General features: G+C 38.9%; 1 long non-coding RNA gene across 1 annotated transcript in view; it reads right to left on the reverse strand.

Moving 5' to 3' along the window:
* LOC143860115 (uncharacterized) overlaps window positions 1–15916 on the reverse strand; it is a 39466-nt gene extending 23550 nt beyond the window's left edge. The window contains exon 1 of the long non-coding RNA XR_013239600.1: window positions 15678–15916. This is a non-coding gene — a long non-coding RNA (uncharacterized LOC143860115). The remainder of the gene's footprint in view (window positions 1–15677) is intronic.
* Window positions 15917–19071: the final 3155 nt, after the last annotated feature.

Genomic DNA, 19071 nt, shown 5'->3' on the forward strand with positions numbered 1-19071 from the left:
CCAGAAATAATAAAGTGAAGGCAATTCAACTGAAATCGATTTTTTTAACCATTAGAAAATAGTGGATACTAAAATAATATATGTGGAAATTATGAAGTGTCTAAAAAAACTCTTGAAATGTGAATTTCTATGCTAAACGCAGAAACATTGTATAATGTTCATGAGCTATGCCTTCAAATTGACTACATGTGTGTATTTATTAAAATTCAACGTAAACAAATATATAATCCTACCCAAACTCCAATCTACAATTTTCAGCAATCCTACCTTGTTTTCCTTATACAACAAATAATTCTGAACTTAGAACTCCCTATCCAAAGAATAACAAGTAGTGCAGTTGCTGGACTGTAACTCAAGTTTTCGTTTTCTAAACTTGAACAAAAATCAATTACAGCCTTCCTGAACTCTAACAATTGTCAACTCTACCAACCATACGCTGCCTCTTTGAAAATAAAGTAATAAACTTTCCAGCTCACTCACTCCATAAATTAAAATTTTGATCATTTTGAATAAACTACCGCTGTCAATGAAACTCATACTTTCAACTATTAATAACTTTAAGAAAAGACAAGAATTCACAACTCCAATCCTTATCAATCTACTGCAGGCTGGAAGAACAAACATTAATGCCATTCTCTGACTTCTACCAATGTATATTCTCCTTCGATGTTACAAAAAAGTGCATTGCCATTAGGAATTCAGGATCGAGCTTTAAACTGTTTATCAGATCCAAACTGTTCATCAGATCCAAAAAGTGCATTACCATCAGGAATTCAGGATCGAGCTTTATTATTAGACTACAATTCATCAGATCCAAACGATCGAGCTTTAAACTGTAATTATGAGAAGCGTCCTAGAAGATAAGGCTCGCTTCAGTAGAAGCTCACTTGGGAACTGAAGCTAAATTCTTCTCGCTTCCAAAATTTGGTAGAAGCCTGATTCCTATTAATCAAGAGTATGCTTCCAGTTTGGGTGATTACTTTTTGCTAAAGAATGTGTTTTTCTTTAATTAGTGCAACAGTAGTGTCTTTGACCATTACACCTTTTGAATACACTCTCACGGAGTGTATTTAAAACTTAAAAAAACTGATGTAATCTTGGAATAGCGTAGAGTACTTCAAACTTAGGTTTGAAATTTTTGTAAAATTTTCTTCAAAAACTTATTCAACTCCTATTTACTGTTAAATTTAAATGAATAGAAAGTCAAAATTATGAAACTACAAATCCCGGGAACTTGTCATGCTAGTCAAGCAGGTAGCCCTCCTTAACTTACTTGTAACCCTAACCTACATTTACCTTCTTTAAACTGTTAAAACCCCTATCTCTTCCAATAAGCTTCTTGCTGACTTTGAATAATGCTTCTCACATGCTTCATTTTCACTTCCCATGACACTGTCCACATACTTGTCTCTTTGCATTCTCTCTAGCTTCCTAAGTGCTTCTAGCATTTTCTCTTGTCAAGAGCCCTCACCTCCTGCTTCTGCTTCCCGCATCACTTCTTGCATTCACTTTCCCCTCTGGAAACTATTCTTTAAACTCACCTACGAGAGCCAACTCTGTTAGTCAAGGTTGAACAGCTCATGTTCAAGATCTCAAGTTGAGGATACTTTCTTTGATAGTTAGATCCCTACGCTGGATAGTTGTAATAACCGGTAAAAATATATAGGTGAGTAATCATCGGCATTACCAAATAGTCACTTTTCAAAAATTACTATTTACAGTGGGTCCCACATAAGCGGGTCCCACATTAGCGGGTCCCACACAAACGGGTCCCACATCAGCGGGTCCCACACAAGCGGGTCCCACATCAGCGGGCCCCACAACAAGCAGGACCCACAAATAGCGGGTCACGCCACAACCACTATAGTTGCACTTACCAATAAAAATAATAATTAATGAGATTAATTATTATTGTTAGTCTTAATTTAAGAGAGTAGTTGAAGATGGTGGGAGAAATCATTATTGTTAATCTTATTTAAGAAGATGGTGGGAGAAATCATTATTGTTAATCTTATTTAAGAAGATGGTGGGTGAAATCATTATTGTTAATGGTGGGAGAAATCATTATTGTTAATCTTATTTAAGAAGATGGTGGGAGAAATCATTATTGTTAATCTTATTTAAGAAGATGGTGGGTGAAATCATTATTGTTAATGGTGGGTGAAATCATTATTGTTAATCTTATTTTAAGAAGATGGTGGGTGAAAATACATCTATAAATAGAGAAAGAAAAGAAGAAAAAAAAAAAAAGAGAAGAAAAAAAAAAAAAAGAAAAGAAAGAAAAGAGAAGTAAGGAAATAGAGAGAAGAAACCATTGGTCCTTCTATTCTTCTTCAACCTCTATCATTCTTTTACAACAAGTAAGTGTCTTTATTTTTAAATTCTTGGATTTTCACATCTCATGTATCACAAAAACCATGCTCAAATCTCACGATTTCATCATATGCAAAACCCATATCTCTGTTAAAAATAAATAATTAAGGTTGTTGTAAACAAATGAAACTAGGCAAAAGGAGGGGCATATACAATCGTGACCTTGTCTTCTCTTTCCTCTCACGCCCAAAATTTCAGCAGAGAGAGAGAGAGAGAGAGACTCGTTCAAAACAAAATAAATAAGAAAATAAGAAAGAAAAGAAGAATAGAGGGAGAGGAAGAAAAGACAAGGAGGAGACTTACCTAACCATATGAATACGTGCGTACTGTTATATAGTTAAATCAAAAAAAAAAAAATTATATTTACATTGATATATGCGAAATTATGTGCCTGATTTACCGTATTTAATCTGAAATATCTATTGTATTACATGGGCATATACACTTAGGTTTAAACCTGAAATTTGTATATATTTAATTTGTGCTTACATGTACGTATATATCTATAGATTTTAATTATAAAATTTAAATCCTAGTACTGTTTTGTACCTTAAACGAGATCACCAAATATGTCCAGATTTATGTTCTATATATATATATAAGTATTGAGGTCCAAATGGGACCAGATTTTCACACTGTTGGTCGAAGATTTTAGGACCAAAAGTGGGCCAGGTTGTGTTTGAAAATGAGAGCATCTTATGTCTCCAAAAACGGGACAGATTTATGTACTGTATGTGTGTGTATCTCCGAGCCCAAAACAGGACAGATTTATACACTGTACGTGTGGGTGTTTTTGGGTTCCAAACATACCAGATTTATGAGCTTTGGGTGTGTAATTCTTGAATCCAAAAACGGGACAGATTTATGTACTGTATGTGTGTGTATCTCCGAGCCCAAAACAGGACAGATTTATACACTGTACGTGTGGGTGTTTTTGGGTTCCAAACATACCAGATTTATGAGCTTTGGGTGTGTAATTCTTGAATCCAAAAACGGGACAGATTTATGTACTGTATGTGTGTGTATCTCCGAGCCCAAAACAGGACAGATTTATACACTGTACGTGTGGGTGTTTTTGGGTTCCAAACATACCAGATTTATGAGCTTTGGGTGTGTAATTCTTGAATCCAAAAACGGGACAGATTTATGTACTGTATGTGTGTGTATCTCCGAGCCCAAAACAGGACAGATTTATACACTGTACGTGTGGGTGTTTTTGGGTTCCAAACATACCAGATTTATGAGCTTTTGGTGTAGTAATTCTTGAATCCAAATCTGACAGAAATGGGGTATAAGTATTCGCATAAACCACTATACAAATAATGGTATGTGTGGTCTTATTTTCAGGATAATCATTTCCTACTCTATTGGGACTTTTCAGGTTCTAATTTCACTCACATTTCCAAGTTTGAAAAGGCAGGTGACAGCTAGACCTTGTCTTGTAATGGTATTCAATATAATTGTCTATGCAATATAGCTCTGCTTATAAATTGCTTGATAAATACCTGCTTAGTGAATTTATACTCGCTTGCCTGGAATCAAATGAATGCAGGAAGAAAGGCAAAGGTAAGTAATTCCATACATGTTGCATACATGGGGTAGAGTGAAGGGGAACTTAAGGGTGTGGTGGAATCATCCTGGGACCTAAGGTCCAAAGGCCAACGCGAGAAGCGTGTACTGCCTTTCGTTGGCAAACCAACCAAAAAGGGAAAGTATCCCCGAGGGATAGTATCCCCGGCTCGGCAAATGCGAGACCGTAATCCAAGTCCATAACGTCACTACCTTCAGACAGGGGTAGTGGGTAGTCGTGCGGCAAGGACACCGGCAGAAAAATAAAATGAAAAAGTCAGAAAAGAACTGACCGAAAAATAAATGGGGGAAAAGCCGGATGTACCTGGGGAATGTGCTGTCTCATAATTGTTGCATACATAGTATAAATTGAAATTATTGTCATTGCTTTTATTTATATTGCCATGGGCATTGTAATCTTTATGATATTGTTTCTAGACATTATTGAGGATGTGGATTATATTGTATGCACTGTTATTATTGTCTCTTTTACTTTGCTCGGTCTCTGGATGACCCTGCTCTGACGTTGATTCCTCCACCACAGGAGTTGAGGCATTAGAAGGCGGAGCATTTGCAAATGAAGGAACCATGGGATAAGGGACTGTGTGATCAGAGAGTTTATTCCTGGAGTCTTTGCATTTTGACGCCTTGCGTCATTTACCATTTCTATCGATACTTTGTTATAATAAGACATATTCAAGTTGTAATAAGATTCTATCGTGGTTGATGCTTGTAAAAAAAAAAAAAATTATTTCCATGATTTTTACTTTCTTTTGCTCGTAGCGACTCGACGGAAAACGGGTCGTTACAGTTGTGGTATCAGAGCCAGGTTTTACGGAAAATCTGGTGCTTGTGGGTTGAGTCGTTAATTTGGGTTAGATAGGTAATAGGTGACATATGATATGTCACACCTTTAAGGTCAACCGAGAATTCGAACGAGATAGGAGAACTACCCTAAAAACCTTAGTAAGTAAACAATTGATTAGAAACTTCATGGTACCTCGAAATTTAGTTGTGAAATAAAGAGATTTCGTTCTGACCCATAGTTTTCTCCTCATTCCATGTATTCTTGTATCTTATAGATGTATTCAAGAAGGAAGCAAACTGGCAGTAATGGCAACACTAACCAAGCTCCTGCGCCTGACAACAATACCCAGGGCCCAACTCAGGATCAGAATCAAGATGACCTACAATTACTGGCTGAAATCCTCAGGACAAATCAAGAGGCAAATCAAGCAGCTCTTCAGGCCATTGCAGCGAGCATTGGGACTCGTCAGGAGCCAAGATATCATGAGGATACCACTCAAGTCCATAGACAGTTCAGGGACTACCATCCCTCTGAATTTAATGGAGAAGGAGAACCCTTAGCAGCTGACCATTGGTTAGTTGAAATGGAAAGGATCTTCGCAGTGATGAATTGCACTGATACTCAAAGGATCCGCCTTGCATCATTCCAACTAAAAGACGATGCCGGTGTTTGGTGGCAAACAGTAGAAGAAAATTACCCGACGGTTAGGAACGAAACTTGGGACCAGTTCAAATCACGATTCAACAATCAATTTTTCCCTTCGCATATCAAGGACCAGTTAGCAGGACAGTTTGCAGAACTGAAGCAGGGAACGTTGACGGTGGCTCGATATGGGGCCAAGTTTAGGGCTTTGTCGCGCTATGCCCCGGGTTATGCAGCGACAGAAAATGATAAGGTTAGAAAATTTGTTAGCGGTCTTCGTCCTTCCATTAAGGCGAGTATCGTTAACCTTGGTTCTAGGACCTTGGCAGAGGCCTGTGAAAAGGCCGAAGTGGCGGAAGACTGTGAGAAGTCAGTACAGGCAGCTAGATCTCAATCTATTATTAGCAGGAATCAGGGACCCCCACCCAAAAAGCAGAGGACGGATGGTGGTTCGCAATCCAAGACCTTGTGCTCTCTTTGCGGAAAATTCCATTCAGGCCAGTGTTGGAAAGCAATGAATGTCTGTTTCAATTGTGGAGATCCCAACCATAAGCAGAGGGATTGCCCTAAGAAGAAGCGCCAGCAGTATGCTAGACAGCCATATCAGCAGCAACAGCAGGCTCTTCCTAGACCTCCATACCAGCCGCAGCAGCAAAATCAGTGGAGGGGAAACCCAAATCTCATACCAGTTCAAGGAAGAAATGCACCCCAAGCTCCTATCAATCGGGTCTTTGCCTTAAGTCAGCGCGATGCTGAAGCATCTGATGCAGTTATCGAAGGTCAGCTTCTCGTTAATGGTATATCTGTTCATGTCTTATTTGATTCTGGCTCTACATTATCATTTATATCGCCTGATTTTGTTCGAGAATTAGCTTTATCTCCTGTACCCTTACTACATCCGTTGAGAGTGGTCACACCAGTAGGTGATGTAGTAATTACTAACTTGGTATGTAAGGGTTGCAAAATTAAAATTGAGGACCGGGAGCTTTTGGGAAACCTTGTATTACTGAATATGAATGACTTCCAGGTCATCTTAGGCATGGACTGGTTGGCGTCTTATCACGCCAGTGTGGATTGTTTCCATAAGGTAGTGGTGTTCAGAATACCCGGAGAGGAAGAATTCTTGTTTGAGGGTGTGAAGCGCCCTGGCAAGATCAAAATTATTGCTGCATTAAGGGCCCAGAAAATGTTAAGTAAGGGATGTGAAGGTTTCTTGGCGTATGTGAAGAAAGAAGATGATGGTGTAGGGTTATCAACAGCTGATATTCCCGTGGTGAGTGAATTCCTTGATGTTTTTCCAGAGGATCTCACGGAGTTGCCTCCCCACAGGGAGATCGACTTCACCATTGCTCTCGAGCCAGGAACCTTACCCATTTCCAAAGCACCTTATCGGATGGCCCCTGCCGAGTTGAAGGAATTGAAGGAACAGTTGTCTGAGTTGCTCGAGAAAGGATTCATCAGGCCAAGTTCTTCGCCGTGGGGTGCTCCTGTTCTATTTGTTAAAAAGAAGGATGGCAGCCTCCGTTTGTGCATCGATTATCGGCAACTGAATAAGGTTACTATAAAAAATCGTTATCCTTTGCCTAGGATCGACGATCTTTTTGACCAGTTGCAGGGAGCTTGTCATTTTTCTAAGATTGATCTCAGATCAGGGTATCATCAGCTTCGTGTCAAAGATGAGGACATATCCAAGACAGCTTTCAGGACCCGATACGGTCATTTTGAATTCATGGTAATGCCATTTGGATTGACTAATGCTCCAGCTATCTTTATGGATATAATGAACAGGATCTTCAAACCCTTCTTAGATCAGTTCATTGTAGTATTTATTGATGATATACTCATTTATTCTAAGTCCAAGGAAGATCATGCAGAGCATCTGAGAAGAGCACTTGAAACTTTGAGGCAGAATCATTTGTTTGCCAAGTTTTCGAAGTGCGAATTTTGGTTAGAGAGCGTGACATTCCTAGGTCATGTGGTCTCTAAGGAGGGCATCTCGGTGGACCCAGCTAAAGTCGAGGCAGTGTTGCATTGGAAACAGCCGTCTAGCGCAACTGAAGTCAGGAGTTTCTTGGGGCTAGCTGGTTATTACCGAAAATTTGTTGAGGGATTTTCGGCATTGGCTGGTCCTCTTACCAAGTTGACTAGAAAGAATGTCAAGTTTATTTGGGCAGAGGAGTGTGAGCTCAGTTTCCAGGAATTGAAGAAGAGGTTGACTTCGTCACCTGTTCTTGTCCTTCCTTCTGAAGGAATGGATTTTGTTATTTATAGCGATGCTTCCATAAAGGGGTTAGGTTGTGTACTTATGCAGGATGGGAAGGTGATTGCATATGGCTCACGGCAGTTGAAGCGGCATGAGGTAAATTACCCTATCCATGACTTAGAATTGGCAGCTGTGGTTTTTGCGCTCAGGATCTGGCGTCATTATTTGTATGGTGTGAAGTTTGAGGTTTTTACGGACCACAAAAGCCTCAAATACCTGTTTGATCAGAAAGAATTAAATATGCGCCAGAGGAGGTGGCTTGAGTTCTTAAAAGACTACGATTTTACATTGAGCTACCATCCAGGTAAAGCCAATGTGGTTGCCGATGCTCTCAGTAGGCAAGGATGTGCTAAACTTGCATGCTTACTGATGGAAGAGTGGAAACTTCTTGAACAGTTTAGAGATTTGACTCTGGATATTTGCAAAGTGGGTGAAAAATCAGTCTTAGCAAATTTTCGAGTTCAGTCAGACTTTTTGGAGTCGATAAAGGCGGCTCAAGCAGATGATGCAGAGTTGATCAAGTTGAAGAAAGAAGTAGATTCCAGACCAGACTTTTCAATTGGGGCAGACGGTTTCTTGTACTTTAAAGACAGGATATGTGTGCCAGCTAAAGAAGATCTCAGAAGGAGTATCTTGGATGAGGCTCATAAGTCTCGCTACACCATTCACCCGGGTAGCACCAAGATGTATCATGATTTGAAAAGAAACTTCTGGTGGAGCGGAATGAAAAGAGAAGTGGCTAGCTATGTTTCGAAATGTTTGACTTGTCAAAAAATAAAGATTGAGCATCAGAAACCTGGAGGCACTCTAAAGCCTTTGGAAATACCCATGTGGAAGTGGGATAGCATTTCTATGGACTTCATCATGGGTTTGCCCAAAACCAAGAACGGTTGTGATAGCATCTGGGTAATTGTTGATCGTCTCACCAAATCTGCACATTTTATTGCCATGAAAAAGACTTGGACTTTGAACAAGTTGGCTGAGGTGTATGTAGCTCAAATTATCAGATTGCATGGAGTACCTACTTCTATAGTATCAGACAGGGACACCAGGTTCACTTCTAAGTTTTGGCATGGGTTGCATGAGGCTTTGGGGTCAAAGCTAAATTTTAGCACGGCCTATCATCCTCAGACGGATGGTCAGACCGAGAGGGTGAACCAGATTGTGGAGGACCTATTGAGAGCCTGTATTCTCGATTTTGGGGGAGACTGGGAGCGTCATTTGCCCCTAGTCGAATTTGCTTATAATAACAGTTATCAGCAAAGTATTCAGATGGCTCCCTTCGAGGCTCTTTATGGTCGTGCTTGTAGATCACCATTGTGTTGGGTTGAAGTTGGTGAAAGGCAGTTGCTTGGGCCGAAATTGGTGGAAGAAACTTCTGAGAAAGTAACCTTGATCAGGGAAAGGTTAAAGACAGCTCAGAGTAGGCAGAAGAGCTATGCCGATCAGCGGCGTAGAGAACTCGAGTTCGCTGAAGGAGATATGGTTTTTGTTAAAATCTCGCCTTTCAAAGCGGTTATGCGGTTCGGCAGGAAAGGTAAGTTGAGCCCTCGTTACATCGGGCCTTATCGCATCTCTAAACAAGTTGGATCTCGAGCTTATGAGTTGGAATTACCTCCAAACCTTGATAGGATGCATAACGTATTTCATGTATCCATGCTTCGTCTATATCATCCCGACCCTTCTCACGTGCTAGAAGAGGACGAGGTGGAGCTTCAGGGTGATTGGTCCTTTTCGGAAGGGCCTGTGCGCATTCTGGAGCGCAAGGATAGAGTTTTGCGGAACAAGTCGATTCCCCTTGTCAGAGTACTTTGGCGTCACCATGGCGCTAATGAGACTACTTGGGAGCGAGAATCGGATATCCAGAAAAATTTTCCAGAATTATTTGGAGGTACGCTTTTAGTTATTTAGTGATAAAGAGGAATTTCGAGGACGAAATTTTTTTTTTAAGGGGGGTAGAATGTAATAACCGGTAAAAATATATAGGTGAGTAATCATCGGCATTACCAAATAGTCACTTTTCAAAAATTACTATTTACAGTGGGTCCCACATAAGCGGGTCCCACACAAACGGGTCCCACATCAGCGGGTCCCACACAAGCGGGTCCCACATCAGCGGGCCCCACAACAAGCAGGACCCACAAATAGCGGGTCACGCCACAACCACTATAGTTGCACTTACCAATAAAAATAATAATTAATGAGATTAATTATTATTGTTAGTCTTAATTTAAGAGAGTAGTTGAAGATGGTGGGAGAAATCATTATTGTTAATCTTATTTAAGAAGATGGTGGGAGAAATCATTATTGTTAATCTTATTTAAGAAGATGGTAGGTGAAATCATTATTGTTAATGGTGGGAGAAATCATTATTGTTAATCTTATTTAAGAAGATGGTGGGAGAAATCATTATTGTTAATCTTATTTAAGAAGATGGTGGGTGAAATCATTATTGTTAATGGTGGGTGAAATCATTATTGTTAATCTTATTTTAAGAAGATGGTGGGTGAAAATACATCTATAAATAGAGAAAGAAAAGAAGAAAAAAAAAAGAAGAGAAGAAAAAAAAAGAAAAGAAAAGAAAGAAAAGAGAAGTAAGGAAATAGAGAGAAGAAACCATTGGTCCTTCTATTCTTCTTCAACCTCTATCATTCTTTTACAACAAGTAAGTGTCTTTATTTTTAAATTCTTGGATTTTCACATCTCATGTATCACAAAAACCATGCTCAAATCTCACGATTTCATCATATGCAAAACCCATATCTCTGTTAAAAATAAATAATTAAGGTTGTTGTAAACAAATGAAACTAGGCAAAAGGAGGGGCATATACAATCGTGACCTTGTCTTCTCTTTCCTCTCACGCCCAAAATTTCAGCAGAGAGAGAGAGAGAGAGAGAGACTCGTTCAAAACAAAATAAATAAGAAAATAAGAAAGAAAAGAAGAATAGAGGGAGAGGAAGAAAAGACAAGGAGGAGACTTACCTAACCATATGAATACGTGCGTACTGTTATATAGTTAAATCAAAAAAAAAAAAATTATATTTACATTGATATATGCGAAATTATGTGCCTGATTTACCGTATTTAATCTGAAATATCTATTGTATTACATGGGCATATACACTTAGGTTTAAACCTGAAATTTGTATATATTTAATTTGTGCTTACATGTACGTATATATCTATAGATTTTAATTATAAAATTTAAATCCTAGTACTGTTTTGTACCTTAAACGAGATCACCAAATATGTCCAGATTTATGTTCTATATATATATATAAGTATTGAGGTCCAAATGGGACCAGATTTTCACACTGTTGGTCGAAGATTTTAGGACCAAAAGTGGGCCAGGTTGTGTTTGAAAATGAGAGCATCTTATGTCTCCAAAAACGGGACAGATTTATGTACTGTATGTGTGTGTATCTCCGAGCCCAAAACAGGACAGATTTATACACTGTACGTGTGGGTGTTTTTGGGTTCCAAACATACCAGATTTATGAGCTTTGGGTGTGTAATTCTTGAATCCAAAAACGGGACAGATTTATGTACTGTATGTGTGTGTATCTCCGAGCCCAAAACAGGACAGATTTATACACTGTACGTGTGGGTGTTTTTGGGTTCCAAACATACCAGATTTATGAGCTTTGGGTGTGTAATTCTTGAATCCAAAAACGGGACAGATTTATGTACTGTATGTGTGTGTATCTCCGAGCCCAAAACAGGACAGATTTATACACTGTACGTGTGGGTGTTTTTGGGTTCCAAACATACCAGATTTATGAGCTTTGGGTGTGTAATTCTTGAATCCAAAAACGGGACAGATTTATGTACTGTATGTGTGTGTATCTCCGAGCCCAAAACAGGACAGATTTATACACTGTACGTGTGGGTGTTTTTGGGTTCCAAACATACCAGATTTATGAGCTTTTGGTGTAGTAATTCTTGAATCCAAATCTGACAGAAATGGGGTATAAGTATTCGCATAAACCACTATACAAATAATGGTATGTGTGGTCTTATTTTCAGGATAATCATTTCCTACTCTATTGGGACTTTTCAGGTTCTAATTTCACTCACATTTCCAAGTTTGAAAAGGCAGGTGACAGCTAGACCTTGTCTTGTAATGGTATTCAATATAATTGTCTATGCAATATAGCTCTGCTTATAAATTGCTTGATAAATACCTGCTTAGTGAATTTATACTCGCTTGCCTGGAATCAAATGAATGCAGGAAGAAAGGCAAAGGTAAGTAATTCCATACATGTTGCATACATGGGGTAGAGTGAAGGGGAACTTAAGGGTGTGGTGGAATCATCCTGGGACCTAAGGTCCAAAGGCCAACGCGAGAAGCGTGTACTGCCTTTCGTTGGCAAACCAACCAAAAAGGGAAAGTATCCCCGAGGGATAGTATCCCCGGCTCGGCAAATGCGAGACCGTAATCCAAGTCCATAACGTCACTACCTTCAGACAGGGGTAGTGGGTAGTCGTGCGGCAAGGACACCGGCAGAAAAATAAAATGAAAAAGTCAGAAAAGAACTGACCGAAAAATAAATGGGGGAAAAGCCGGATGTACCTGGGGAATGTGCTGTCTCATAATTGTTGCATACATAGTATAAATTGAAATTATTGTCATTGCTTTTATTTATATTGCCATGGGCATTGTAATCTTTATGATATTGTTTCTAGACATTATTGAGGATGTGGATTATATTGTATGCACTGTTATTATTGTCTCTTTTACTTTGCTCGGTCTCTGGATGACCCTGCTCTGACGTTGATTCCTCCACCACAGGAGTTGAGGCATTAGAAGGCGGAGCATTTGCAAATGAAGGAACCATGGGATAAGGGACTGTGTGATCAGAGAGTTTATTCCTGGAGTCTTTGCATTTTGACGCCTTGCGTCATTTACCATTTCTATCGATACTTTGTTATAATAAGACATATTCAAGTTGTAATAAGATTCTATCGTGGTTGATGCTTGTAAAAAAAAAAAAAAATTATTTCCATGATTTTTACTTTCTTTTGCTCGTAGCGACTCGACGGAAAACGGGTCGTTACAATAGTTTTCCTCTTTAAAGTTTCTCTCTTCTGATTCTTTAATAAAGAATGTTAATTTCTTCAAAAAGGGAACTTTCTTTGATGGTAGATAACACATCTGATCATTCCAACATGAACAAGGTTCTTTTAGCATTCATTAGGATTTTGGAAGATAATTTGGGTTAATTATTTAAATGAATTCAGGCTACTACCAGATTCAGATACTCTTGCACAATGCAGTCTTACATCACACCAACACTTGTATTGGGGACAAGGGGATCTACCTAAAGAATTGATTTTTAGAACTATTATAATCCAATATTTTCAATCTGTATTATGGCCTAAATTTTAACGCCTATCTTTCCAAGGTTATATGTAACGATCCTAAGTGGGGGCCCGCCTAGGTATGGGACCGGGTGGGACCCAACCTGGTATGGGACAGGTTTAAAGGGCTTTGCCTAACGTGTTCCATCAGCTCTGGAGCTTTTGGCGTATCGGTAAGGTACCTAACATTTGGTATCAGAGCAGCCACCACGTCCCGTGTTCGAGTCACGGAAGGGGCGACCTATGGAAAGGGCTACCTAGAAAAAAGGCCAAAGTGAAAGCCGTCACAGAGTGGGCCGCCGAGGACGGCGGATGATGAAGCGTTGTGGAATGTGACGATCCTAAGTGGGGGCCCGCCTAGATATGGGACTGGGTGGGACCCGGCCTGGTATGGGACATGTTTAAAGGGCTTTGCCTAGCACGTTCCATCAGCTCTGGAGCTTTTAGCATATTGGTAAGGTACCTAACATTATATATATATATATATATATATATATATATATATATATATATATACACACACACACTACTATATAGCATAAGAGAAAAGGAGAGAATTTTGTCCATTTAACACGTCAATGTGGATGATTTTTACCATTTTTTGCCCTCCCCACATATCTGTACATACTATCTATGTGAGGGTAAAAAAGGTATGAATGTTCGGAATTATTTGCAAAATCTGTGGCATTAACACCTCGCTGGTAATTTTGAATCTTGATTTGCTAGCCAGCTTCTCCAAACGCTATGTCTCGCCCATCCTTTGCAAATTGTATGTATTCAGAGATTTGTCTTATTAGATGAAAAACTGCACGGAAATACTATTTCTTGAAAGGTTGCTAGCAATAATACGTAAAGAAAGAAGCTAGCAATAATAATCATTACGTAGTAAAGTTTGGGAGGGAAATTACGGACAACGGGTACCTAGATATAACAATTACAGAAAAAACTACAAAGAAGAGGTATCAAAATATGACAATTACGAAAAAACTACTTTTCCTTATTTATTTTTTGAGGAAATTACGAATTCCGCACACCTGTAAAAATATTTACAAATTCCTGGCACCTTCAGACGAACAATAGATTATGGAAAACCTCTATAGATTGGAAGGGCTAAGATCAGCCTATGGAAATGATTTTACGGATACAACCTATTGATGTTGTGTTCCATCACATGGACGGTTTGGATCAACTTATGATGTAGTCTGTACAGTTCTTTGTCGGCCCGTGCACGGGGTTTTTTACTAGTGTGTGTGTGTGTGTGTGTGTGTGTGTGTATAGAGAGAGAGAGAGAGGAAAGTGTTTATGCGCACTTGCACAGGGAGCTCCCTGCGCACAAGTGGCTTAAAAAGCCACCGATTGGTTTGTATGGCGGATCCACCTCTGCGTGGTCCACAAAAAGCGACCAATCGGTGGCTTTTTTAAGCCACTTGTGCGCAGGGAGCTCCCTGCGCACGTTCGCAGAAACACTTCTCTCTCTCTCTCTCTCTCTCTCTCTCTCTCTCTCTCTCTCTCTCTATATATATATATATATATATATATATATATATAGAGAGAGAGAGAGAGAGAAAAAAAAGGGTTCCTGCGCTCGAGTGCTGGAAAGGGGGGTGGGGCCGCATTGGGGGGTGATCCTAAGCATTCATTTGACAGGCCCCATCATGGATGGGGGGTGTACAAAAATCAGCTCCATTGGACCATCTTAGGGTATCCATTTGTGGGGCCAAAAATGGACAGATACTGTTTGTCCACAAATCTGCCCATTTTTTGCCCACAAATGGACACCCTATGGTAATCCAATGGAGCTGATTTTTGGTGGACACCCTATCCATGAAAAGGCCCATCAAATGAATGCTTTGGATCCCCGCCAATGTGGCCCACCCTTGTTTCTGCACTTGAGCTTATCTGCGCTCGAGCGCAGGAACCCTTTCCTCATATATATTATGGGCGCCACAATTTAAAGTAGTCATTTGCCAGAAATTTCCCAAAAAATAGAAGAAGAAATGCATGTGCGTGCAATAGGCAAATGAAAATGTAATGTAATGAATTATGATTCAAAAAAAAAATATCAGAATGTTAAATAAGTTTAATTACCGTGTCGTATTACTTGCAATTATTATTCAGCAGAGCAAACACAGAGAGAAGAGTTAAACTCGTCGTTTAATAGCAAAGCAGCAAAAATGCCAGCATTTACCAGTGCAATTTGGAAGTGTTGCAGACATTTTAGTGTAAATGTAAACAACCCTAAATTTAATAAAGATCATCAAATGCTAAAATGCTAATCTAGGGACTTTCAAACCCTTACAGAGAAGAAAAATCTCAAAGTTTTATATAATACTATGGATGTACCAAAACAGATTATGAACATTTTAATCTTTCCCCCTAAGTGAAGACTAGTATGAACATGAAAACTATAAAAACATGTATACAAAAAAAAAATCAGCATCCATTCAAAAAATCAAACTAGTTAATATAAGAAAGATCAAGATTAAAATATTATCAAGGGTTTAAAGTTTAGGAACTAAGTGTTGGAGGTGTTTAGGGTTTCTAACTTTAGTGCTACGGTTTTAGTTTTCCCTCTTTTTTTGTGTGTTTATCGGATGCAATTCAAGCAAGAAAACGAACAGAAACCACAAGAGAAGAGAGGGGGGGGAATTCTTACTTACAATATAGATCTAGGCCAGTTTTCAGAAATCAGAATGCAAGAGATGAATCAAACTCCATTTTGAAAGGAAACGGAAAGGTAACGCTTTTGTTCTGAAAATTTAGGTTTGGTATCTGAATGGGAGATCCAGAAACCCTAGCCCTAACCCTAACCCTAAAACCAGTGTGAAGAGACTTGTTAAAAATGAATAATAAGAGAACCCAAACGGTCTCTTCCCCTTCTTTCCCTCTCTCGCGTTTGAAAGACGGGAACGAGGCAAAAATTAGGGAAATGATATTTCCACCCCCCTTTGTTTGTCGTTTTTTATGAAATGTGGTTTTCAATTTTGCTCTAATGAGTGGCACAAAAAACTCGTTTTAGCTCTTCACGAAATAGACAAACTGAAATATGGGAATTATCATTTCTCCAAAATTAGGAGAGTGATACATGTTTGCATTGCATGGAAATTATATCTGATGTAAAGAATTTTTATTTTTATTTTTTACATGGAATATTAGCTTAACCAATGGTGAGAGAGGGAGATAAATGACTGAGGAAAGGATAAGAAAATGCAGAAAAACAAAGAAAAAAAATTTCCACAAGAAATAAGATTTTATGTTTTCAATGTTTTTAGCCCTTCCAATCCTCTTTTCATTCGCGCCCTCTCTACCATAACTTAGCCATCATCAGTTTCTTTCGCGCCCTTCGAATACATTTTGGGCCTCTTTCTCTCTCCTCTCAAATCGACCGGGGTCGATTTATCACTTCCCTTATTAAACTCCTATTTTGAATTGAGTCGATCAAAGGGATTTAAACAGCTTTTCAATTCCGTGTATTTCTGTACCGATTAAAGACGTTCATTGACTTGATCCACCAAAAAATTTAATCGTTTCGTAATTTCCTGATACATAAATTTTGAGAAAATAAATATTTAATAGTATACCAAATTTACAAGAATCACATCACTTATTTTTCATTAAAAAGTATTCTAATAAAAATTTCAATCTTGACCGATCGATCGTCGAGTACAATCATGGTAATTATATTTAGTCATTGTGTATCTGTTGGATGCCCTAAACGCACTCAGTTTAAATATAATTAGCGATATAATAAATGGAAATTCCAAGTTAATTCTTTATCTTCGATTGGCACATTCCAGGGAGCCCCAGCATCAGCATTTGTCACTCTCCCGTACAGAGCCTTATGTCCCATACTAGAAAGTTCACTACAACAGCTTCTCTAACTAATTATACTATGTGCATACCGTCTTATTATAGTATACATAATTCAAACATATACCGGAAAAACATAAAGATCCCAATTTCGTTTAATTACAATATTAAATTCATCACATGGGTGTATTTCCACGTGTTGTGATGTAGTACATTCTAGTGTGAGACACACCAATCATACCAGTCCACGTGTTTCCTCAAATACAAAAGGTCAAGCTTCTTCAAGAGCCAATCCCTTTAGACATATCATAGCGGAACTATCTAAGCATCACATTCCCATGCTTAGAATATTACATCCAGAGGTCTCATAGTCCTATCACCACTGCGATATATTCCGTGGGAATTTTCTAAGATTCTAATCAGTCGCATGATGTATTAGAGTACAATTAGAGGGAATGATACTAGCAATTAATGAAATAGTTTTGCAAGGGCAGATAAAATGCCACAAAATCCCAATAGCGGTTGGGAGTGTCATTACCAATGTACGGGGAGAAGATAGAAAAAAGATAGAAAAAGCATTATTCCCCAGAAATCAAAGCAAAAAAAAAATAAATTTCTTTCTTGGATTCTATTGGGAGGAGACAAAGGTGACACATACGAAGGAATGATTAATCATGAGACGTCCCTAGTAGTCTCCAGGGGTTTCAATGCTATATTGGCAACCAAACAAGGAGTTTTATTGATTATAAGAAAACTTGGGGAGGAGCATGCGGATGAATTCTAGACCAGAAGGCTGAAGCGGTGCATGATATTTATTAGAAGAAAAATTACACGGAGTTGTTAGGGATGGGCTGCATTTGTAAACTACCATGGAAACAACTTCAAATCCTCCTGAAACCTTTCAATATCTCAACCATGAAAACTGACAAAAAATAAAACATAAAATTTAGGTTTTTGTTTACGTATGTTTACGCTATCCGTTCTATTAACAACGACAATTGTGATTTTGTCAATGGACTAGAAATTGCTATCACAGTTCCGAATAACTCCTTGATTGTGTGTGATGGGATGTAAAAATGAGCATGACAATAAATAGTGGCCAACAAGAATCATGAGGTTGACCCACCAAACCACACCATAACCCCATTGTTGAAATAATAGTGATCTAGGTCAGCACTTCAATGAAAGGTAGCACTACCAGTAGTGATGTGTTTGAATTGCTGGAATCAAGATTTATTTCGAATCTCCTTGATTATGCATTTGGCTCAAATAAATGAATGGAATCAGGGCGGGAATGACATTGGGGCGGAATCAAAGATTCAAAGGGGGCGAAACAATTTGTTTCCATTCTCAAGAGGTGGTATTCTGATCCCGCCCCGATGAAAATTAAAATTTTGTTAGATTTTTTATTTTAAAATTTCCCAATCTATTTCCAAAGGAATCGGATCGGAATAGGATGCCAATTCCCATATCCTTCCAAACGCAACCTAGTTGTATCCATGGATTGCTTATCCAAGAATTTCGATCAGGGATAGGTCATAGTATAAAGTAGTTAGTCCTAAGTCCTAATAAACAATTGGACGGCTAAGATCATTTTATCAATTTGATTTGTGGATGCGACACCACGAAAGACACGGTGACATATGTTAGTTGTACTAAACTAAAAAAACAAATGATACTGAGACTGAGACTAAGGGTGTCAATTTTGGCTCGGGCTCGGAGGCTCGCTCGAGCTCGGCTCGTTAAGCTTAACGAGCCGAGCCCGAGTTAGGCCAGGCTCGGCTCGTTTAGGCTCGTTAAGAATTTAATATATTTAAATATATATATATATATATATATATATATATATATATATATATATATTATATATTAATATATACACTAAAAGGGTTGTCCATGGAGTGAAAAGGGGAGGCAAAATATGTCACTTCATTTTCGGAACCCCATTTGTTACTTGGACCACCCCCCATAGTGTAAAAAAATAGTCAAATTACACTAAATAGGGCTGTCCAGGGAAAATGAGGGGTGTGAACATAATATAACCCGAGCTCGGTAAGGCTCGCGAGCCTGGCCGAGCCGAGCCGAGCCGAGCCTCACTTGTGAGCTTAACGAGCCGAGCCGAGCCTGGCCAAGCTCGGCTCGGCTCGGCTCGTTTACACCCCTAACTGAGACCTTTCACGGATTGGATCTTTACTCTTTTAAGTTTGGATAGGTCTTTACTTCAATTATGGATAGGGTGTCCAC

Source organism: Tasmannia lanceolata, unplaced genomic scaffold (assembly GCF_043159265.1).
Source record: "Tasmannia lanceolata isolate RefF3 unplaced genomic scaffold, GAP_Taslan_0.1 ptg000037l, whole genome shotgun sequence".
Lineage (NCBI taxonomy): Eukaryota > Viridiplantae > Streptophyta > Magnoliopsida > Canellales > Winteraceae > Tasmannia > Tasmannia lanceolata.